Source organism: Sitophilus oryzae, unplaced genomic scaffold (assembly GCF_002938485.1).
Source record: "Sitophilus oryzae breed Bouriz unplaced genomic scaffold, Soryzae_2.0 scaffold_1274_pilon_pilon, whole genome shotgun sequence".
In the NCBI taxonomy this organism is placed as follows: domain Eukaryota; kingdom Metazoa; phylum Arthropoda; class Insecta; order Coleoptera; family Curculionidae; genus Sitophilus; species Sitophilus oryzae.
In genome coordinates, this window is record NW_022145920.1 from 4437034 (window position 1) to 4462814 (window position 25781).

At 32.5% G+C, this 25781-nt stretch overlaps 1 protein-coding gene across 2 annotated transcripts in view; it reads right to left on the minus strand.

Annotated features, from left to right (window-relative positions):
* The window catches only part of LOC115874398 (glycoprotein 3-alpha-L-fucosyltransferase A-like), an 86731-nt gene that overhangs the window by 56672 nt on the left and 4278 nt on the right, over positions 1-25781 (minus strand). Inside the window, exon 1 of one of the 2 annotated variants that reach the window (XM_030889557.1) lies at positions 20606-20907. The exons of the other annotated variant lie outside the window; for it this stretch is intronic. The gene's annotated coding sequence lies outside the window, so the exon portion shown is untranslated. Of the gene's footprint in view, positions 1-20605; positions 20908-25781 lie in introns of those variants that run through there. 2 annotated transcript variants of the gene reach the window in all.

Below are 25781 nucleotides of genomic sequence, written 5' to 3' on the forward strand. Positions count from 1 at the left end.
TATCATCCTTTCCGTTTCATTGAACTAAATACATTTTATGGTTTTTAACATTTATAAAACAGCAAAAATATGATGTTAATTAAAATTCTGTCAACAACAATATTAGTCTAAGAGCTAGCAACGTTTTCGAGAAAGTATTTTAAGACGTCTGGCTCTTTGATATATATTTTACTATGCTCTCTGGAACAGCATGTAGCCCGTCTGGCTGCCGATACCCGTTGCGTTCACTACTGCGCATCGGAAGAAGATCCTATATTTTTTATTAATTTAGTCCTATAAATTCTACTATTGAATATAAATCGAACATGTCTCCATAGCGCAGTGCGTAGAGTTTCGGGCCACGAACCGATGATTCAGAGTTCGAATCCGGGTCAGTCAGACTTTTTTATTTTATTTTCGTTTATATTCTGATAGTTAATATTAAATATACTTTTTTTAATTACCAGAATTATTTAAATATTTTACTGAATCATCGGTTCGTGGTCGGAAACTCTACGCACTGCGCTATGGAGACACGTTCGATTAATATTCAGTATTAGAATTTAAAGGACTAATAAAAATATAGGATCTTCTTTCAATGCGCAGTAGAAAACGCAACGTTTACCGGCAGCCAGACGGGCCGCATGCTCTTCTAGAGAGCATAGTAAAAGATATATCAAAGAGCCAGACGTCTTAAAATACTTGTTTTTCCGACATTGCTAGCTCTCGTACTATATGTCAAAAAATGAAAACGAAATTATATTACCATAGAAACGCGTTTTGATTTTTAGGACTTTCATGTTTTTTCTAATTTTCTCTGAAACGGTATGGAAATTTGGAAAAGTATAAACGGGATTAACCATTTTAGGACAAGCAAACATTTTTATTGATATTGCATTTTTATCAAAATGTCAATAATAAAAAAGTTTTTCTTCGTATAAAGACAATCCGGGTACATAATGTAGATACTTTTATTTCTTACTGAATTTAGTATATTTTGTTCCATTTTAAAACGACACAAATTTTGCATTTATTAATCTTCCGGTATATTTGTATTAACGCTGCTGGTACTAACTTTGTTGCAAGCAGGGACGGATACAGAAATTTATTTTAGGGGGGGCCAAAATAAAAAGTAATGTAGAATACGCTTTTTAGGGCGCCGTTTTTAACCCAAAAGCCAAATATTTAACATACTTTACAGATTTTAGGGGGGGGCATAGGCCCCCCTCTGTATCCGCCACTGGTTGCAAGATTACTATTGTATTAAATGATCTGTTTTTAAATTGGCGGTTGTTGTTATTTGCGTTCAGTTTTTGAAGTGAAACTTCTTTACGCACGCTGGGAATAAAAAATCAAGACCACGACACACGAACTAGCGAGATGACACGAGACGAAAGTGGTAACTATCGAAAAAGTGGTAATCCAATGAGGATGTTGACTCGAGCCCTATGTGAGCTGGGCGGCTGAAACTTTTGATGTTTCGTGCACTAATCGTCGAAACTCCATTATCAATGGCGAAAAAATCGTCCGATTTAAATGAAATTTGGTGTGTCGATAGATTGAACCAAGGGCAACTTAACCGTGTACGACACGGGTCACTGTGACAGTTAGTTTTGACGTAAGAAACGTCAAAAGTTGATGTCGTCCGATTGCGACCCAATTTGGTGGATAGGTTATGTGATCGACTGTGCACACGATCTCACCCTGCAAAGTTGGATACAACGTTTCGTTTACATCTTCATCAGGGTGTGACTAAGGACTTGATATTGAAGAAAAATGTGGGTCGATTTCGGCATAGTTGGGGACGGGCTACAGGATGACGCCCTCGACATTTCGAACTGATGCCTCTAAATGGACGAAATCATCAGGATTTTTCTCACTTATGGGTCGATTGGAACCAAACTAGGCACGTGGATATAATAGTGTACCCGACTGGAGTTCTTAAACGGACAGATGGTCATTTTAATACAAATTTTGTGAAAGTGAATCAAATTATTATTTATTAATTTTTAATTTAATGCTTTTTCAACATTTTATATTACATTTTTTCAAATATGCCCTTCAAATCCTTCAATTTAATAGCTGTTAGTAATTCAAATATGGGCACATAGTGCACACATAATTTTTTTTGTCAAAAAAAAGCCATACGCACGAATTCGGAACACGTGCGCTACCTTTAAGCAAAGACGATTTAAAAAAGAACTGTATTGTATGGTTCTCTTTACAATGCGACCAGTCCAAACCTGGGCCCCGCTGGCCAAAGGGGCCCCGTTTGACTTCTTGACTCGTTTCTTGCAGCAGGGCCCGAAAGATTGAAGATAATGGAGGCTGGCGAGTGGTGCGACCGAGAATCTCGTTAGCATGAGTTATTGGGGCCAGTGGCGTCCCTATACATCGAACGGCTCAATTCGTCGATCAACTTTCGTTTATAGAGCTGTACAATAGAGATGTTGAACAAGTAACTAGTAACGATTAAACCATAATGATTTAAAACCATACTTTGATTAATTACTACGTATAGTAGGTATTTATAATTTATCATGGATTGTAGTTATACGTATAACTAATACGTATAGTATCATAGGCAGTTAATGTGCTCAAATGGGAATAGGTATATGAAATCGCGCCTATGCTGAATAAATTGGAACAATTTTTGGACAAGCCGATTTTAAATAATTTAAGAAAAACTGCATCTCTTTTTAAATTAAAACTGAACAGGTGGCAATGCAAAACCATGCAAATGCCAACAAACCTTAAGCTGTCAACCTATGATTTTATCATTGTCATATGTAATTTGTTGTGTTGTCTACACCTTCAAAACTGGTTCTCTCTTTAGCCAGCCCTCAGCAGAGCTGGTATTCCTAACAAAATTGTAAGAATCATAAAGGCGGTCTATTGTGAAGCTTAATGTACAGTCTTGCATAAGGGTCAACGGAGTGAATCCGTCAACATTCGGAACGGGATGAGGTAGGGTTGCGTCCTGTCGCCATTTCTTTTTAATATCCTCTTAGATGATATTCTAAAGAGAACAATTTCCGGGAACCATCGTGGAATATGGTGGACTTCCTTTAGCATGTTAGATCTCAGTTATGCAGATGACATCTGTCTCCTTTCTCATAGTCACGCGGATATGGCACCAAAACTACTTGACTTGATAAAGGAAGCTCGAAAGATCAAAATTAAAAAAACTAAATCTATGAGAGCTTGTACCAACAACGTCGCTTCTATCATTGGAACAACACCTATAGGGGAGGTAAATAATTTTACTTACTTAGGTAGTATAATCCCAACCAACGGAGGCACAGAGCAAGATATCATAAATAGAATAAACAAGGCCAGAATAACATTTGGAATGCTCAACAATATTTAAAGATCTAGACAGTACTGTTGAGTACTGAGATGTTTCTCAACTTACTAAACTTAAAAGTTTCAATTCGAATGTCAAGTCAGTATTGCTATATGGTGCAGAGACCTGGAAAATTAGATCGCCATTAATTAACAAACTCCAAATCTTCATAAACCGCTGTCTGCGAAAAATTGTAGGAATATTCTGGCCAAATACTATCAGAAATGAGGACTTATGGAGCTTGACCAACCAGAGGCAGGTGTATAACGAGATCAAACTTAGGAAATGGAGGTGGATAGGTCATACTTAAAGCGAAGCATCAATAACATCGCTGGCAGAGCTATTAAGTGGAATCCACAAGGCAGTAGAAGAACGGGTCGTCCAAGACATACATGGCAAAGGACAATTAAAAAGGAGATCGAAGCCGTAAACCGATCGTGGCGAGATGTCAAATCAATTGCCAACAACTGAACCCGCCGGAGAGCGTTTATTGAAGCCCTATAGGCGGGTTCTCACTTGTCAGTTTCGCTGACGCAGTCTGACTGATTCATTATCAATGAAAAATAAAAATCAACGATTGTATTCACACGTTTCATGGTTTGCTACATTCAGTATTCAGTTGGTCCAAACATTTTAACGTGGTGATTTCGCAGACATGAAAATGGTTAAAACAAAATTGAAACCAGGTGTTCGCGAAGTTTCTTTACAATTAGCAAATGAATTACAGAATATTCTGGTGAATCAGAAAAGAAGAAAACGTTTTTTTTAAAGCAGATACGTCTACAAGAAACTGTTGACGTTCTATTTTAACAGAACGTCAACGGTTTCTTGTAGACGTATCTGCTTTAAAAAAAAGCGTGTTCTCATAATAGTTTGAATTTAAATATTTTAAATAGTTTTTTTCTTTATTCTTTGAATTTTTTTTGCTTCCGACGATAGACTTTCCGAAACGTTAAGCATTTTTTTCTTTGTTAAGCCAATTTGTATAACTGTAAACATAACTTCTGACAAGCAGTGTCCGTTTAGGTTTAACGCAGAAGTGTTTACAAAAAGTAACTATTTTATTTTGTAGATATTATTGCAGTGCAGTGGCGAAATACCCATAAAGGATTTTTTTGGAGATATATATTAAAATAATTAATTAACTTTTACTTGTGACAAGTGAGAACCCGCCTTAAGGCGGGTTCTCACTTGTCAGTTTCGCTGACGCAGTCTGACTGATTCAGTGATACTGAACAAATAATGAACGTCAGAACACATTTTCATGTTAAATGATCAGTAAATTCGTACTTTCAGTTAAAGTGAAAGCCAGTTCTACTTTTTTCATTTTTGACTGATCATTATCGAATAATGAATAGAAACTGAAGCATGAGAACTACATTTTCGTGATTTGTTCAGTTTACAAGTTAAAGTTAATTAATTATTTTAATGTATATCTCCAAAAAACTCCTTTATGGGTATTTCTGCCACTGCACTGCAAGAAAATCTACAAAATAAAATAGTTATTTTTGTAAACACTTCTGGCGTTAAACCTAAACGGACACTGCTTATAAGAAGTTATGTTTTACAGTTATACAAATTGGCTTAACAAAGAAAAAAAATGCTTAACGTTTCGGAAAATCTATCGTCGGAAGCAAAAAATTCAAAGAATAAAGAAAAAAGAACTATTTAAAATATTTAAATTCAAACTATTATGAGAACACGCGTTTTTAAAGCAGATACGTCTACAAGAAACCGTTGACGTTCTGTTAAAATAGAACGTCAACGGTTTCTTGTAGACGTATCTGCTTTAAAAAACGTTTTTTTCTTTCTGATTCACCAGAATATTCTGTAATTCATTTGCTAATTGTAAACTTCGCGAATTAAAAACTTCGCGAACACCTGGTTTCAATTTTGTTTTAACCATTTTCATGTCTGCGAAATCACCACCAAAATGTTTGGACCAACTGAATACTGAATGTAGCAAAACATGAAACGTGTGAATACAATCGTTGATTTTTATTTTTCATTGATAATGAATCAGTCAGACTGTGTCAGCGAAACTGACAAGTGAGAACCCGCCTTTATGCTCCGCGTAGGAGTAAAGGACAAAACGAATGAAAACTGGTTCGAATGAGGCAAAATCCTAACGTTTGTATAATACAATTTCACATTGACAAAATTATAGGATGACAACTTGAGGTACGCTGGCATTTTCCTGGTTTAGTTTTAATGTTCTTTAGTTACATTTTTTAATTACTGTTCAGTTTTAATTTAAAAATAGATGCAGTTTTTTTTAAATTACTTAAAATCGGCTTGTCCAAAATTATTCAAATTTGACATGTGTATTCAGCATAGGCAATCTTTTAAAAACCTCTTTACAATTTCCCTGTAAAATTAACAGGGGAGTCAATATCTGAACATATCTGGTTTTAAAATATCCCCTGAAGCAAACCCATGAAAAATTAAAAACTATTTTACAATGTTTCGGAATTTTTCGAATATCTTCGTAAGTATTAGGATATTTTGAATTTGCAAAATTAATGGCATTTTATTGTTCATAATATTGTATGCACGTATCTCTTATGGTTACTGGGATCCATGAGGGACACCCTGTATACAGCTTGACGGGAAGCGGGAAATGACATCAGCGCATGTTGTCGCACTTAAAACTTCTTTTTGTGTTATATGCATTTATGCGCTGGGAATTGATAATTAGGCATATCTCTTGTTAATTGCATTTAAAGTGCTGGCTGTTTTAAAGTTAGTAGTTAGTAATTGGATGTACATATACACTAGAAGTAGTAAGTAACGTTAGTCCTAATGTGCCCTATCTTAATATTTATCAAGACAAAAAAAGTAAAATTGTCGCGTAAGAAGTGTATTCGCAAGACAGTTTTTCTTTTTTATTTAAAATGTTTTAATATTATTAATGATACAAGTTCGATACGAACATCATAATGAAACGCGTGTAACGTTCTTTTTGTTACACAAGTTTTGTTAAAAAGTTCTATCGAACGTGTATCATTCAAAATTTAATCTACGACGCGACACGAGGGACGATCCAAAGAGATTTGATTTAATTTAAAATATCAGAGATATCCTCATAAAAATTAAAATTCGAAATTATCAGGTGCCCATATTAGTCGACGCCGCGCCGTGGTAAGCGTTGGTTGTTTCCATTTTGACTTTGACAACTGAATTATTGATGTTCAATTTTATGTTAAACGTTCAGTTTTAGCAAAAACCAAAAAATAATATTAATATGGGTGATTCTGATTCTGAAAGTGTCCCTTCGGATATTGAAGGCATTGCGCAAAACGTTGTCGATTCCCTACTTCCCGAAAAATCAAGACAAACGTATGAGCAAGCCTATGTAAAACAGGAATCAAGAATAGTAGTAACGAAAAGGTTCTCCTGGCATATTTTGAACATCTTTCAAAACATAGGAAGGCTTCATCACTTTGGGTATATTATTCCATGCTACGTTCAGTTATATCAGTGAAGAAAAATACAGATATTAGTAAGTACGTCCATTTAATTGCATTTCTAAAAAGAAAATCGGAAGGATTTCGGTCAAAAAAATCGAGAATTTTAAGAAAAGAAGACAACTCGTTTTTTGTTGGAAGCCGATGATAAAACTAATTTCTTGACAAAAGTTTCTTTGATAGTAGGACTTGCGGGAGCCTGCCGGCGTATCGAGTTGACAAATCTGCAGCTGCAAAATATTAAAGATGAAGGATAATGCATTCATGTCATTATTTCATTTACGAAAACAAAGATATCACGAGATTTTTTTATAACGAAAGGGAATGTTGAAGGAATAAATATGGTGGAAATGGTTCGAAGATATATAGCTATGCGGCCAAGCAACACAGAGCATACTCGCTTTTTTGTGGGGTACAGAAATGGAAAATGTATTAAGCAACCCCTTGGCTTTAATACTTTAGGGAAAATGCCGTATAAAATAGTATTGTTCTTAAGTCTTCCAAATCCACAACAATACACTGGACATTGTTTCCGTAGATCGTCTGCGTCGTTGCTTGCAGATTCAGGAGTGGATTTATTAACTGTTAAAAGACATGGTGTTTGGCGCTCTAGCACTAGTGCTATTATGAAAGCCATAATGACATCCAAATGACAATGTTAAATGCGTCATAATGACATTGTCGTAGATTAAATTGTTTAATATGCCTAATTCTAATTAGGCTTTTTCCATATGACTAAAAATAGATAGGCTTTTTGTAAAAATTCCTTCTTTTGTGTAAAACGCCGGCGTTTTATAATATGCCTATTATTTTTACAAAAAGCCGGATTATTCTATACGCCTGCGACATATCCATAATAGAAAAAAAAGATCTTAATAGTAATGTTTTTAATACGATTATATTTCAATCTATCTCCGTATGTAAAAGATATAATTGCTCACAATTGATATCTCTTGACGCCAAATTGCAGAACTAAAACTAATAGTCGACATCGTATGTTTTGACAAAGCAGGCGTGCAAAATGTCGAACGTTCTGGTTTCATTGACCTCTGACCACCTACGCCACTGCTAACCAGATAGACCGGCGTGTTCAAAAAAGGGCACAACAAGGCGCATTCAACAGGCCCCGGAGTAGTGTGCTCTTCGGGGTTAGTCTGGGATCGCGTGTCTCCTCGTTTAAAATTAGTGTACGCTATATTTTTACTAAAAATACTTATAGTTCTGTTAGTTTTATTTATATTTGTTTTCTTCTTTCAACCAAAAAATTACAGAATAGTAAATAATACTTCTAGTAATTAAGTGTGACAGAACTGTGCGTGGAAAGTGACATAGGTGTACAACTGTTAAGTGTTGTTTTTAAACTGTTGTCCTGGAATATATTCTCGGTACGAATGAATCATTGGATTAAAAATTCATCGTTTGTGAAGATTTAACATGAATAAATTCCTTTCATTTAATTAAAAAAATATAGATGAAATATTAAAGAATGGTATTAAAATTAAAAATAAAAGTGCATAAAAATTTAAAAATAAAATCACAGAAATAGCATAAATACAGAACATTTCACTATATTACGTTCTGATTTGGCATATTAAAAATATATATACAGGGTAAAAACTTCTTAAACGTGTTTCCGTGGTCGAAATATACAACTAATAAAAATATTTGCACTTATTTAAGATTCACTCTGTATAGTTTATAAACATCGAAGGGGATTTAAATTAATCTTAACATTAATTATAACAAAAATTTGTATTAAAAAATATGTTTCGTTGTGCTGTTGTTGGTAAAATCGTTGCTTTCGGTATTTCACTGAATGTTGTTTTATCTTTAAAAAAATAAAGGTTATGGAATAATAAAAACATTCGTATAATTAGTGGTGACAGGTGACAGAAATGTGAGTGGGAAGTGACATATGTGTTAAAGGGTTGTTTTACCAATGATTCATATAAGCTTATAGAAATTCTTCGTTTGTGAAGTCTATAACTCTATAGATTCAATAAAAGGAAATTGCCATAAAATGAAAAATGAGACAAATTGGAAAGAAAGAAATTTTAGGAGAAAAATGTTCATTAAATTTTAAAAAAAAATATAAAATAAAGCTTTTTATAAAATGTTGTTCTGGATAAGTACTTTTAACAATATACAGTACACAAGCAAAAAACAAAATAAATAAATCAGCAAACAATAAAAAATATGATACGAAGTAAAAAATCAATCGTATGCTCTTCATTCAAAAAAATTTAAGTAAAATGTTTATCAGTTTGTAATTTATGAACTGTAAATAGGCATTTAAATGATTAAAAATTAATCTATATTATATAAAACATTAATTAGTTGTAAATACACATATGTTTGTAGTATATTAGGCACAAATTAAGTAATCTGTGCATTAGGCATGTTTTGCTCTACCATAGTTTATAATTTATTTTTATATTAGTTAAAACATGTTTTTAAACCGTGTAGTTTAAAATTCGAGAAAAAGTAATTTTTTGGAAATAGATTTGTATATGTCTGGAAATTTTCTATTCTTTTTTAATCTTTATCTAGTTAGTGTTAATGTTTGACGAGTTTTATGTAAATTTTTATTCTAGGGCTTGACTTCGCCAAAATTATCATCGATTGTAACTCCCCAGCTGTCTTCGACGCGTTTTTTTTTCGATCGTGCGGTATTTACATGTATGCAAATTTATTTTAAGTTAAAAAACTGAGTTAACTTTTCAATGAGCTGATTATTACAATAAATTAGGGAGAATTTGACAATAAAATGAATAAAATAAAGATTCTACTTCTGAACTACCATACGATCGAATAAAAAGGGCGTCAGAGAGGGCTTGAATGAAGATCACTGTAATTTTATATGTAAAATTATATCGGAAATGTTATCGATCGTATTATAATTAATGTACCGTATGGTCAAAAACGAGCGGCATCAAGGTGGCTTGGAAATGGCAATCGATGATCATATAATTTTACATTTTTTTTTACATGAAAGCAGTCTTTATTTCCAAGCCATTTCTGACGCTTTTTTTGATAGTATGGTAATGCAGTAGGTACTAATGATAATTACTTTCACTTACTATGCATATTTTGTTGCTATAAAGGAAATTTCTATTAAAATAAATTTAATTATACATTTATACGGAATATTTAGGAATTTCAATTAACATTAGGGAAAAAGAAATATAAATGACAATTTATTAAGAATAAATTGCATCAAAATATAGATATGTTGTTAACTCAAAAGCTTTATATTATAATAAACAGATTATACTAAAGTTTTTGATTAAGTTTATGATGACGAATAAGCGATTTAAAAAAGTAAAATTATACTCCCTTTCTAAAAAGGCAACAAACTTTGTAACATAAAGCCAACGAACATATATTTTAACTTGTATATTTTACAAGTGTTTCGTTCTACACACACATGTATCCGTTTTAGTGTTTTAGGTAAACTGATACAAAGCAATCTCATAAGTGCCGCGATCGTTGTATATAAACAAATGTCAGATTATCTCAAGTTTTCCCATAAACGAAGGAATTAATTACAAGTATAAAAACAAACAGTCGAAAAGAATATTTTTGTGTCTTAGAAACCAAAAAAAAAACTGTAATGACCCTTAATATTTCTGTATAATAGCTAAGTCTAATACTTATCATGTAGTTGAAGTGATTTTATTTTCATTCAACCTGTTGAATATAATAATTTTTATTAATAATTTCATTATACAGGGTGTCCCAGAAATAAGGGCAAGTATTTTAACTGGTAGTATAGTTCAACCCCAGAAACATAATTTCTTGATAATATGGCAACATAGGTGGCTCAACTTTCGTTTAGCTGAAATCTGTTATATAAAAAATGACTTTATATATGCGTTCTAGAAGGCGTTAGGAGTACAAATATATATAGAAATGTTCCTGCGGAAATGCGTCATTTTCATTTTTCGGACTTTAGTATAGCCCTTGTTTATAAAAATCCATATACAAGGGTATAGCCGAAATCTGTTACATCAAAACTAGTCTTCGGGGTGTGTTTTAAACATTTTTCTAAACATAAAAACACAAAAAAGTGTCTGGGGAAATTTTTTATTTTTATTTTACATAAAAAAATGCTTTGACTTTAGAATAGCCGAGTTACATGAAAAATGAACCTATATTTGTTTTATACGCGCCTTTACGAGCAAAGAAATACAAAAAAATTCCTGTGGAAGTGTGTCAATGTCATTTTGTGCACTTTGTTTCTCATACATTTTTCAGTTTAGAAGCTTACGGGACCCGGGAGCGAATAGGGGTGCTGGGTGGGGCAAAACATCTTTCGGAGGAGTAACCAATTCTTATAGAGTAGATAATATAGGTTCTTGTAATGTTCCTCGGAATGTTGCACTTATTCTTGTTTTTTATTAAAGCTTTACGTAAATAGGGCTGATTCAAAACAAAAAATCATTGGATCATGGAGTTTTCTTTTATATTTTAATAATTAACTGTGATTTTGCAAAAATATTAGATTGGTTAGCATTTGGGTTGCTTTGGTTAGCTTTTCTTTGTGGAGGGTGTTAAGCTGTGGTTTTTATATTTTAATAATTAACTGTGATTTTGCAAAAATATTATTAGATTGGTTGATGGATTATTAACATTTGGGTTGCTTTGGTTAGCTTTTCTTTGTGGAGGGTGTTAAGCTGTGGTTCTTATATTTTCATAATTAACTGTGATTTTGTAAAAATATTAGATTTATTCTTAGATTGGTTAGCATTTTAGACACTTTTAAATGATTTGTTTTGGTTCAAAAGTGCTTCATCCAAGGATTTTTTTCTTTTAAACTGTTTTATAAGCATAGGACTTTCTGGCAAAATTTTTTTTTGCTAAATTCGTGGGTATACTTATACTTTACAAGACCCGATAATATAATAAGGAACAAATAATGGAAAATGAATTCCGCAGGAAATTTTTTATTTTCCAGAGTTTGTAAACGCTTCTAAAAGGCAAAAATATATTTATTTTTTATATAACTGATTTCAGCTATTCGAAAGTCTAATAAATTTCCTTAGAAAATGGATACAGTTTATTTCCACAGAAAAATTTTTATTTTCCTCAATTCGTGAATGCTTCTAAAAGGCAAAAATATATTTATATTTTATATAACTGATTTCAGCTATTCGAAAGTCTAATAAATTTCCTTAGAAAATGAAAACAGAAAATTTTTGTGTTTATATGTTCAGAAAGGTATTAAATATAAAACGCAAAATGTATTTTTTTTATAGCAAATTTCAGTTATTCTAAAGTGCGAAATTACGCATTTCCGCAGGAAAATTTGTGTTTTCCATGGTTCACAGTAGCTTTTTAAAGACAATTTTTTTTCTAATAACTGATTTCAGCTAAACGAAAGTTGACCCATGTGGATATTAGATTAAATTTAATAAAATAAAATCTAATACCTATGTAGGTATTAGATTAAATTTACAAGAAAGAAAATCCAGAAAAGATCCAGAGGTTTTCAAAATTTTAGCAAAAAAACATTTGTTTTGGAAATTTTCAAAGTAAAATAACTCCGTTACGATACGAAAAACGATGAAGAGAAAATATGTTTCTTTTATCGAGATCTACCACCCCTTAAAATACTTGTACTTATTTCTAGGACACCTTGTGTAAAAAACTGTCCACATTTTGTACAACTAATTTATAAAATAATTCAACAAACTAATCAAACATGCTATTACTCATCTCAAATTATTCATTTAACATAAATCGCAATTAATAAAATGATGGTGCTATAAAAGAACACAGCTATAAAGAAATAAGAAAGCATTGAACCGTTTGCTTCGCACTATACAGTTGAAAACAAATTAGTTTATCGGGATATGAAATAATATAATGGTACAATAAGCGATTTAAATCAGCAAAATGTATCAATGAAAAAAATATATTATGTAATATAAATATCCCAATTACTTTAGATAGTTGTTGATTTTTTATTAATGATTTTTAATTGTTTGTATTGTTATACCGTGTGATAGAATGAAGTCGTGTATAAAATAGGGTTCCCAACTTGAGCATCGGCGATTCCGGGACAATTATCTTTAAGCTTTTAAATAATTGAAACAAAACATTAAATATTAGAAAAAAAAATATATTATGTGTGTAGTACACACTTTTTTAGTTACCAGGTCCCGGCCAAGACAAAACTTTCTCCGGGACAAACTTTCTGATTCCTGGTTAATCCCGGCCAAACCGGGACGGTTGGGAACACTAGTATAAAATGGTAATATCTGCAGAAGAAGAAAATTTTATTTCACTAAGAGAATGCGTAATATCACACCTTCAAGGTTACCATCGTATTCTTCCGAATCTATTTTTCGGTGGACAAGAAATTCGAGACTATCCATATGTATTTGTAATATCGATACTCAGTTGATAGGAGCTTCCTCAGACTTTCTTTTTAAGAATCTATTACACTGTAATATTCAGGTCGTTCTCAGGGGTCGGGTAAAGCGGGTGTGTGGCCGAAGGAAATATATAGGCTAGGAAACGAACACCAAAAAATACCGCAATTCGGAAGAAAATAGTGTCAAAGAAATTATTGTTTTAAGTGGTAGGTTTGGCCCTTAGAAGTAACATACCAAAAGACCCCAGCCATAGACCTTGTGCGTTAGCCGTGGGCGAGGGTGAAGGGGTGAAAAGGGCCGGTTTATATATTTTTCGTTATTATCTCGAAAACTAAGCATCCTAGAGAAAAAAATGCTCTATACAAAATGAAAGTAAATTCAATTGTTTACAAAAAAGGTCCTATTCATTTTTTCGCTAGGAGCAGTAGTGAAGAGTGTATGATACTTTCAAAATGCGAAAATTATGAAAAACCATGTTTTTGTTGTTCAAGGATCATATCAAATTATTTCAACAGAAAAATAAAGTTTGTTTTGCGAGAGGCATCTTGCGGTAAATAAGCTAACTAGTTGTAGCTTAGGTATTGTATTAAAAAATATAGATGTCGCCATCAATGCTCTAATTAAATTTGCTGACACAAGATCTACTCGACTCAGTCTTCAGTGCGCCGCTTTTTATCTAATGAGTTTAGCAAAACCAGACTTATCAACTCTTTTGCAAAAAAAAATTCAAGCTCAAGGACTAGTAGCAGTAGTAGCCACAGGAGACGCTGATACCAAAATCGTAAGCTGTGATTTGCAGGCAGCTAACCAGCATCAAACTGTGACAGTCATAGGGGACGATATAGACCTGTTAGTGTTGCTTATTGCATTAACCCCCCCTGAGAAAGAGATGCTTTTCTTTAAGCCAAGCAGGGGAAAGGTGGAGTCACGTTGGTATTAATGTCGCCAACCTCCAAAAGCTGCCATATGCGAAGACCATTCTGTTACTCCATTCGTTGAGCGGTTGTGATACTACCTCCGCTATTTTCAAGAGCAAGGGAGGGGTGGTTAAAGTATTTTGAGAGGCTGAAGAGGAGGTCGCAGACATTTACAAAAGTCTTCTCTGATCCCTTAGCAATACAGGACATGGTAGCTGATGCAGGAGAGCTGTTTTTTGGGATTGTACCAGGCCCCAAAAGGAGCAGACCTGAGCCGGGTACGACACCAGGCCTTTGTTAAAGCGTCAACAAAGCCAATGCCTGATTTTGAGGCACTTCTACCTTACTAGAGATGCTGCTCGCCAGCACTCCCTCAGAGTTTATTTGCAGGTCTGTGTCAATATATGTTTTATTTACTTTAACATTTATTTTGTATTACTGTAATGACCAACAGCGAATTAATTATCATTTGCAGCTTCAGCACTGGCTGCATGGAAATCGGCAGCAGGAGCTAACTGCTTGGGGATGGTTGAATGGGTTGGACGGCTTCCTCGCCCCTGTCACAAGCACGGATCCAGTTGCGCCAGAATTTGTCTTAAGTAATATATTTTGCGGGTACAAGACTGGTTGGGGAAGCCGTTGCGGGTGGCGTAAAGCAGGCATACCCTGTTCGCTTGTGGGCAGCACTTGCCGCGCTTCGTGTACCAAGGTCCTCCAATCATCGGCATCAACGGCGACGACGATGAACTCGAACAATAAAGTACTTGATATTGCCATATATAAACTTAAATACTTATATACTTATAAAAAAAATTCTGGTTTGTGTTAATATTCCACAATACACAGTTTTTCCACCTATTCGTATTTTCAAAGTATTATATACCCTTAATTCCTGTCACAGTGAAAAAATGAATAAGATTTTTTTGTGAACAATTAAATTTACTTTCATTTTGTATAGAACTTTTTTTCGCTAGGATGCTTAGTTTTCGAGATAATAACAAAAAACCTATAAACCGGTCTTTTTCACCCCTTCCCCCTCCCCCCACGGCTAACGCACAAGGTCTATGGCTGGGGACTTTTGGTATGTTACTTCTCTGGGTGAACCCAACCACTTAAAACAATGATCTCTTTGACACTATTTTTTTCCGAATTCATGTTTTCGTTTCCTGGCCTAATATATTATTTCAGAAATCTGTCTATAAGGCTTAGCCCGATCCTGTCGTGTCCACATCCAAAATTCCAAACAAACGTGCTTTGATTAAAGCTTGAATAAGGTTTGCAGAGCTTCAGCATTTACTGTAAAATAGCGATCAATTTGTTACAAAAACATTTAAATTATATATCACTGTAATCACAAAACTTCTAATCTGTTTCCCTATCCTATATTTCCTTCTAATCTATTTATTAAGTATTGTAACTAAATTTTAAATTATGTCTTGATTCTTGAGAAAATATAGTCCAAACATAAGGATTTGTTGATGTTTGACTATCAAAATCTTAAAAATAAAGAAGTTGTCTAAAAATGTGCTACAAAACGGATATAGTATAATCTTTTATCTTTAATTTTCTCCTTCATTTGTGTAAAAATACCTAGCCAGTTTTACATAAAACGTTAAATGCTGAACGCTTATTTTGCTACTTTTTCGGACTATTGAAATGGACTCTTACGTAATACTGTTCTGCAAGAAGCATGTAAACATTTTTTTTGGAAATTAAAGTCAGAATCTTGACACTAGTTGCAAGTGCGTGATTTTTATGTACCTCATATTTAATTACATATCGTATTATGATTATTTCATTAAAATTCCTTTATAATTCCGAGAAGCCTCCAACTTACTTGTAGAAAAATATTTCAAGGCTTTTTTTATCAGTATGTACTTACGTTCATATTCATTATCAAATGGTACAAAAATAACTTTGGTTAACATAAACTCATTGATTTAATTTTTATAGACTCTCCTGTAAAGATTTTTTTTAAATTTTGATAAGAATTCTGAATAACGTTTTTAAAGATATCAGTTTAAAACCAAGCTTAAAAATAAACTAGGCTTTCCAATGTATTAATGTAATATAAAAATATAAGTTTAGATATTATTATTAAAATTAGATAAAGATTATTATGTTTTATACCATTTTTTGATATCATTTTTCAGAAATCTGAAGTATCCATCTAATGTCAACATCATGCTTTGTAGGATAAGTGATTTTTTCACTTCTTGTAAGGTGATTTTGATTTCAATTATTTAAGAGATATAAAGAGTGTAATCTGATAAATGAAAAATGTTCATATAATTGTGTGTTAAAAAACTTGAGTGTTGGCAAATGTCAACGCTTAAGAATTGTAGGACACAATTTATTAGAATTGAATAAAATTATTATTTTCTAATATTTATTTTTCAGTGATGTATTGAAAATTAGGTCTGGATTTTAACGTAAGACAGTAATGTAGACAGCTTAAAGACAAATGAAATGTATTAAAAAGAGATAAAAGTTGGGTTGATACATTCTTCTATGCGGTATTGTCGGATTTTGCGTCAACCGCACAGTATAGGCGTTTACGGAAAATGTTGCATCTAGGGTTGGAACTATATTTTCCACAATTAGTTACTCATTTTACTATAGCTGGTAATAGATTATATTTAGTTTAGATAGATTATCTTCATTTCAGTAATATATATGAAAGTTTTTAAATAATAATTATAGTTTAATTTTTCCTACACACGTAAAAACCGGCAACACTGTATGTCGCTTTTTATTTTGTCTCTCTGTCTGTCAACCGGCCATTTATATTTCTCTCTGTCGCATGCATTAAAATACAGACCACGCAGATGAAATGGCCAGGATGGTTTCTTCATCTCGACTGAAAGTTAAAGGCATTCCAGAGCACATCATAATCATTAAAAATAAATCGGATCGCACGTTATTTTAACTTCCAGACTTGATATACACTTTTTTCGAATGTATTTCAACCTGATTTTCAAACTATTATTTATATTAAGTATTTTTAATTGGCAAGATAAATATAATTAATTCAGAAGCATGTTTCCAAACCTGTTGTAACTAATGATTAAAAATGGATTTCATTTTAAAGTTAATTATGTACTATAAATAGCAATATTTCTGTAAATACACCTTTATATATAATTAATACTTTTTACTGTGTACTTAAATACTCTATAATCGAAAAAAAGCGGTGTCAAGTTGGCCTGGAAATGAAGTCTTAGAAATAATATCACTCCCAGGTCCAGGGGAAAAACATGATAACTTTACAGGAGAACACTGAACGACTGACGGTTAGCAGATTCTTTCCGTGTATTCTATATTTTTACTAGGCATATATCATAGGATGTCAACAACTTATATTGTCCTACAGAGTTTTTACATTTTGTAGAGACCAGTTATAGACCTACTATACGGGTGAGTTTTCTACGATGTTCTCTATGGGTATCTCGGAAACTACTGGAGACTTGTAGACAGAGAGTCGGTTAAATGGTGAAAGAATTGCAGTTTTGTGGGGTCATAAATATGCGCCTTTCAGATTTTTGAAAAAGTTCATGGCTTACTAGATATTTCGAGAAAAACAAATTTCGGCTATTTTAAAAAGTGCCCCTAATTCTATTACAATCTATTTTTGACAAAAAGTTTTCAGATGAAAGTTGTAGATAATCACATCCCTAATAAGTTTGTGTTCTCCGATTTTTTCTAAAGCCTGTCATTTTTGACATATGACACAAACATATGTTTTTTTAAATGGAAACCATAGTTGGCCATGACTTCATAAAAAGCGTCATTTTTTAAGCTTTCCAGCGATATAAGCTATACTATGTTTTTTTTTTTGAAAAATTACTAAGTATAGCCAATTCTTATCTTTCTTGACAAATTTCACTTAGTTGGCATTGTATTCTTACATGTTATGATTTATAACTTATAAAACAACAGAATATATTTAATATTTTATTAATCGGTTCTTTTCAATTTACATTACACAAACTAAAACTTAAAAAAAATAATATCACTACATACACTTTAAGTTATTTTAGCAGATGTTCAAAAAAAACCGCCATTGTTTTGAGTACATAAAATGCATCTTTTTAAAACGGAATTACAAGCTTTTCCTTCCCACAGAACGGCCAGTCGACTTTAATAAACTTCTCCCGTACCGCCTCTTCGAGTGCATCTCTTAATTCATAAGTTCTTTTGTAAACCTTGTTAAAAAAATCTAAAATGGATAGGTCAGGTGATCGAGGAGCCCCATGCAATTGGTCCACCTCTTCCTATCCCTGAGTTTGCATAATTATGATAAAATTTAACATTTTCATTATGAGGGGGAGTGTCATAATGAAAGTCATGTTGAAACCACTCTATTGATACACGAGTATCTAAATTTAACTTTTCTAAAAAACGTAAGTAACGTTCACCTTGTATCACATTACTGAGAGCAACGACGATTGAACTTGTTTCCATGGCTAACTAAGTGAAATTAGTCAAGTGTAGACCTACCTATATAGACTACTATTATAGACCTACTATAATATTGTAAAACCCTAAAAGGAAGAAATTGGCGCTTACCAAGTTTCTCCCCTGGATTCTTTATATGAAAGTAGCAAAACGGCGTATAAGTGAACCATGTAAAACGAGGGAAACCGCGTAAAACGAGAAAATTCTGTAGTTCACTGGACATTATTCAAACAATTTATTCAATCATCTGTTAGTCTACTAAACATTTGAAGGTAACCTAGTCTTGTAATTGATTGATTCTGATTAAATAATAACTGCACCTATTATAGTCAGCTTAAGCCCTACGCTGTCGCGTCGATTTGATGAGTCCATGCGTCTATGCATGCATACTGAGTATGATCGTATGATACAATTCGTTAGTTCGTTTGGAAATTCATCCATTGTGTTCATGATATTCCTTTGATTGTTCGCCCAAAAACCGACAATCCGCCCAACTTTAAAGGCCCATACTCACTATGCGCTGATGCAGTTCGTCGATGCAGTTCGTCAGTGCATCGAATTCATGACTCGATGCGATGTGCGGCGGTAATGCCGTTTTTTGGGCGAACCATCAAAAGAAATATCACGAACAGAATGGACGAATTTCCAAACGAACTAACGAATCGCATCGACGCATCGCATAAACGAACCGCTTCATACTCACTATGCGTACATGGACGTATGTGCTTAATAAACCTAAAGAATATACGTTTGTCACATTTCCAAACTTTTCCAACTGACATGCATGATAAATAACATACCTATAGGTACTTACAGATTACAAGTTATAATCGATACTTTTATGTATTATACAGGGTGAGTCTTAAGTAAGTGCAAATATTTTCAGGGTTGGTAGATCGCGATAAAAGAAACATATTTTCTCTTTACCGTTTTTCAAATAACTCCAAAATAATCCAGAGTTATTTTACATTGAAAATTGATTTTTTGGTTAAATTTTCAGAACCACTGTATCTTTTGTAGGTTTTCTTTCTTGTAAATTTAATCTACTACCTGTCTTGCCATATTATGATTTTTAACTTAAAATTAAATTTTCAGTTTTTTTTTCAAAAAATTCCAAATTTTCAAACTTTTTTTCGCGAAAAAAAAAACTCATAGACGCGTTTCTGGGGTCGAAATATACCTACTACCTCTAAAAATATTTGCACTTATTTAAGACTCACCTTGTATGTATTAATATATCTTTTCTCTGCCATAAAGAATTTAAAAAAATAGAGAATTTTAAACTAAATAGTTTGAGTATTTCTTTTCTATTTATTAGTCGACCATACCAACAGGTATGGTAGGCTATTAAGATCGGCAAAAAAAAGTTTTTTTAATTTCAGTCAAAATGAGTTATTTGGGTCATAAATGACCTAAATACAAAATAGTTTCATGGTGTCTGTCTGTCCGCCTGTCCGTCTGTCTGTAACACGATAACTCAAAAATCGCTAAACCGATTTTAACCTAATTTGGCACAAAAATACTGTGACACCCGAGAATCTGGCCATTAGTTTTTGGTGGGGGTGGGGGTTGGTAAGGGGGTATGGGAGGGGGTTAAAAGTTTTAAAAAATCGTAATTCCAAAATTACAGTAGCTAGCGAAACGCGGTTTTCAATTTAAGATTAGGAATAATATTTGCAACAAAATTTGTAATAACATCAAAATCAGTCAAAGCCGCAGTTTTTGAGATAAAAAAAAATTGGAAAAATTCCTTTACTTTGAAACTAAAAGAACTGCCTACCAACTTTTTACTAACATATTTTAGTATGGACGGCTACACGTGCCTCCCGGCGCCAATTTTTTTTATTTGAATTAATATCTTATATGTGTTCTCGATTTTGTTTACTATCGGATTTATTAAAAATATTTATGTTATTTTATACATAATATACAGATGCTTCTGCATTTACAGTAGCTTTAGTACTAATAAATAATATTATATTAGATATACAAATCAGGGAAGTGCCAATACATAAAATTACATCGTAAAAATTGTAAAATATAAAATATAAAACTTACCATTAACAAGAATAGAATATTCTTTTCACCAACTAACCAATCATAACACACCACAACACAGTTCCAACTAAAAATCTATAATTGTTTCACTTTGATAAGCATTGTTAAATCGTGTATTTGATAAAGATTACGCGGTAAAAATATTTTTTTATTACATCACAAGAAACAGGGCTCTTAAATCTAATCGTAAAAAGTCTCGATTACTAATTCGTATTGTTTAGTTCGGACGGAAGGTGTACGTTTTTGGCGCTGGTGATCTCGAACTAAGAAGCACTCGTTGTACCATTAAGTGATCGAGGTATCTAAAAAAGATAATTACCGAAGATTTATTTTTTTCTTTACTTCTTAATTAGCTAACCTTGTAACCGACGTCTATTTGTTGTGGATATATATTTTAAATAGCCTCTATTCGTTACACCTGTTTTATTGTGCTTGTTTATTGGCTAATGTTTAGAGAGGAGGTGTTAACTTTTGTGTTAGTGTATTTATTTTTTTCTAATATACAGGATGTTTCTACTAAAATGATCGTATAATATTATCGATTTTGAAGATAATTTCAAATGTCTATCAAGAAGTTTATTAGTTTATTATAAATATATTATAATATTGTATGATGTACCTATAAAAAAAATTTCGCCGATTTGTTTATTAGAATGAATCGAATAATTCAGCTATTTTGGTTATTACTGTGTGTATCTAAGTATTAACAAATTAGGATTACATGTGTGATTATAATCTAATTTAATTGTAATTGGATATTACTACTGATATAAGATCCTGTTATAAGTCATTACACATCTCCATCTAAATTATATATGTAGCAATTATACTGGCTTGTTCACCACATACGACACGGAGCTGAACGATTAGATTTTTACAAATTGTAAGTTTTGGGTTCGTTGAAGGATTGTTAGAGCTGCAATTTAAAAATATTTTTACAAGATACAGTGGCCCAAATAAATAAAAAATATAGTTGTATTTTTTTTTAAATGGAACACCCTATATATTATTTTATTTCAGATTCTACGATTGAAATAAAGGTAAATTTGATTAAGGTTTATCCCACTTAACCCTTACCGTTTTTGAAATATTTTCAATTTTGTGAAATTGCAGTAAAAATTTTAAGGCTTCATTTCTCCGAGGGTATCAAAATTTTTAATAATAAATATTTACTGAAGATTATTTGTTGATCAGATATTGTGTTGCATTAATAAAAATTATACTACCTTATACAGAGTGTCTAAAAATTTATTTTAAATAATTACTAGATTTAAACGGCAATAACTCGTTTAATTTAAATGGAGCACCCTATATATTTTACGAGAATCAAATGCACAATTTAATTGTCTATCAAATAGCATTATACAATTTTTACCTATCTCTTAATATAATTTAGACCTTTTATCCTGATTTATCAGATACCTATGGAATATTGACATTTTAGATTTTTTTAATGCAACAAATGTACAAAATGTACATACAGGTTTCTACGAAAAGTTGAGGAGATAGGCAAAAAATGGTATAATGCAATTTGATAGATTGAATTAAATTGTGCATCTGATTCTCGTAAAACATACAGGGTGTTCCATTTAAATTAAACAAGTTATTGCCGTTTAAAGCTAGTAATTATTTAAAATAAATTTTTAGACACCCTGTATAGAGTAGTATAATTTTTATTGTTGTGACACAAAATTTTGTGAATAGAAAAACTTCAGTACAATATATGATTTTAAAAACTTAAATACTCCTAGAGTGAAGCATTAAAATTCTTATTGTATTTAAAAAAACGTAAATATTTCAAAAACGGTAAGATTAAAATGCGGTAAAATCTTAATCAAATTCACCTTTATTTTAATCGTAAAAACTAAAAATGTAATAAAAATGTGATAAGGTGTTCCATTTAAAAAATACAACTTTGATATTTTTTTATTTATTTGGGACACTCTGTATCTTGTAAAAATATTTTTAAATTGTAGCTCTAATAGTCCCTCAACGAATCCAAAACTTACAATTTGTAAAAATTTAATGGTTTAGCTACAATACTCCGTGTCGTCCAAACCAAACTGAACCCTGTAGATATGCAGTAGGTGCAACATAGAGAGGTATTTAGTTTTTGAAAATAGTATGATGGAGGATGTGTAGATTACATCTATCTCCTTTTTCATAGTTGCCACGCGTTTCCTTTGAAGGAAATTGATTTAAAAAAAAATGTTAAATTGTTAAATTTTAAAATCATTAAATTGACAAGAAAAATTATGAAATTAAAAATTTATAGAGAACCGAAAAAAAAAATAAAAAAAAAACGTCTTATTAAACTGTGGAGTGAGCGTGCAAATAGGCCCTAGCTCTGCCGAAGAGATGGGGTGGGTTTTAAGCGCCACTGGCTTTGCACAGATAAGCCAGAAAACCCCCAAGATATTCTTGGAATCTAACAAGACTGGTTATTAAAAAAAAAAACATAGGAAAGATAAAAAATTAAGGGATGAATGAAACACTAAGATAAATTAATAGAGTACTGGTATAACGATATTAAATTTAAAAAAATGAACCAAATTTGATGACGTTGTATATACCAAATTTTAATTAAAAAATTGAAAACTGAACCGTATGTATGTACCTTGAACTCTGGAACCTTGAATCAATATAAGATAAAAAAAAAGGTAAGTAAGAAAAGGGAAAAAAAAAAAAAAAAAAAAAAAAAAAAAAAAAAAAAAAAAAAAAAAAAAAATCTAGTTTTTTTTTCAACAGATGGATGTCTTGTCTGCTGGATCTAGAAAGCAGAAAAATTCACTGGAATAGGTGGTGGTTTTAAGTTCCTCTTCCCAAGAAAATCGACGATTACAAAGAAGGAAACCTAAATGTATTTTCCCAGCCACGAGCAGATTAAAATCCTGTATAAAACGGCTCAGAGATACTTTTAAAAGGTAAGGTACAACTCAAACAGCAAAGGTATCCCTTATAGTTCTAGTCAAAGGGATTATCCCAACAAACGGGTAAAACAGGAAAATTCCAACAAATTACACTGACTAAAACACCCGCTTTGAAGCTGAAGGGAAAAATGGAAAACCTACATCGATCAGATAGAGTTCCGCTCCCAAGAAATTTGACTTATACTGCAAAGTTGCAATTTAATATTCTTAGAATTCTAGGAAACATTGCCAAAAATAAACATTACTTAGAATTAAAAGTAAATCCCAATAACCATTCAAACACAAACATACCAAACCTTATGCCGGTGACGATGCATACACAATATTACGGAAAGGATGTCGATTATGCAATCAATAATTATCAGAAAATACAAACATCAGAACCTAAAGGAAGTACTGCCCAACCTGACAACAGCGTGTGTGCGCCGAATTCACGCATCTCAACTGATCTGAGCAATTCAAATATAAATGACATTATTAATAATAATTGTTAACCCTACAATTTGCAGAAAATAAACAAATGATAAATTTCAAAAAATATGCAGGTAAATAACTTCATTTTGAGCTCTATAATGAAATATAGGATCAAATAATATTTTAGAGACAATCCACACTTGATAGGAAATCTTCTAAGATAATACAAGGGCAAGCAGTACCGCAGAACTACTAGAAATTACGGCAAATAGGCTAACATTCAGAAACATAAACAAGTCCAGAAATTAAAGGTAATATTTTGGTGAATTTGATTATATTAGCATTAGATAATAAATTTTAATTATATTTTAGATTACTGATTGATTACTGACTTGAGATATGGCATGGAAAGCAAAATAAATTAAGCAAAGGAGAGTAAGAAAGATAATGAAATATAGCTGTAATGAATATTTGTTTATAAAAATTAAATGCAATAAATTTATTTATCAGCACAAATAAGAGTTTGATCTAACTTGTAAGAAAAATTGGTATATATTTTTAAACCTAGTTAAAGCTAAATTTGGACTGTTACATAGTAACGCGGCATCAAAACTACTTGACTTATCAAATGAAGCTGGAATTGCAGGTATTAAGATCAATATTAGAAAAACTAAATCGATGAAAGACTGTACCAGTAATATCAGTCCCGTTATCATTGGAACAACACCTTTATAGAGGAGGTAAATAATTTTACATTTTTGGGTAGTATAATCTCAACTACGGCGCAAGTTATCATAAACAGAATAGACAAGCCCAGAATAACATTTGGAATGCTCAACAGTATTTGGAGATCTATACAGTACTCTCAACTTACCAAACTTAATTTTTTTAATTCAAATGTTAAGTCATTATTATTGTATGGCGCAGAGACCTGGAAAATTACCTCATCACATTATAGGCATCACTGGAGCCATGAGAACCTGCCCAACAGCAGCAATGGGGGTCAGCTTAGACCTAACACCACTGCACGTTGTCATCGGTAGTTATGCCATTGTGATACTGATTAGAATGATCACTGACGGAAACAGCACTGGGATAACTGTCAGCTCAGGGACTTGGAACACCCTCAAAAACGAAATATTATTTAAACTCAATCTTCCAACTCCTAATGGATGACATACCAAGAAACTTTGAGAAACACCTCAATGTAGTATTGAATAATAAAAAGAATTGTACTCAGAGAGAAAGTGTGCTTAGCAGTTAAAAGGCCATACCATAACTTGGTATACTGATGCTTCCAAAACCAATGCAGGAACAGGGATTGGAGTATTTGGGCTGAGAACTAAATACTCGGAACCAACCACAATGATCTAGCTAGAAAAGGAGCGATCTCTCCAATTGAAACTAATTAAAAGCGGAACTCAAGAACTTGGAAGACTCCATCCGTAACCCGGAATGGGAATTCTGCAACGGTCTAAGACACTCGTAGAAGTTTCCCAGAACTTACGACCAAAAAAAATCACAGATTTTCCTTGATTTAAGTAAAAAAAATCTTCGGATTGTCACGGGTTTTTTAACAGGACACTGTCTCCTCAATGAACACCTCAGTAGATTGAAGCTAAAAAACGGCGAGTTCAGATTCTGTGGGAAGAATGAGAAAACACCAGAGCAGCTCATTACTGATTGCGCCGAGTTGACAACCATTCGTGCCAAACTTTGATACGACTGATATCGGAGATGGAGAACTACCCTTTGTAAAACTGTCCCAGATAACTCATCATACTGTCCCAGGGCTTTTGTCAAAGCCCTGGGACAGTATGATGAGTTATAAC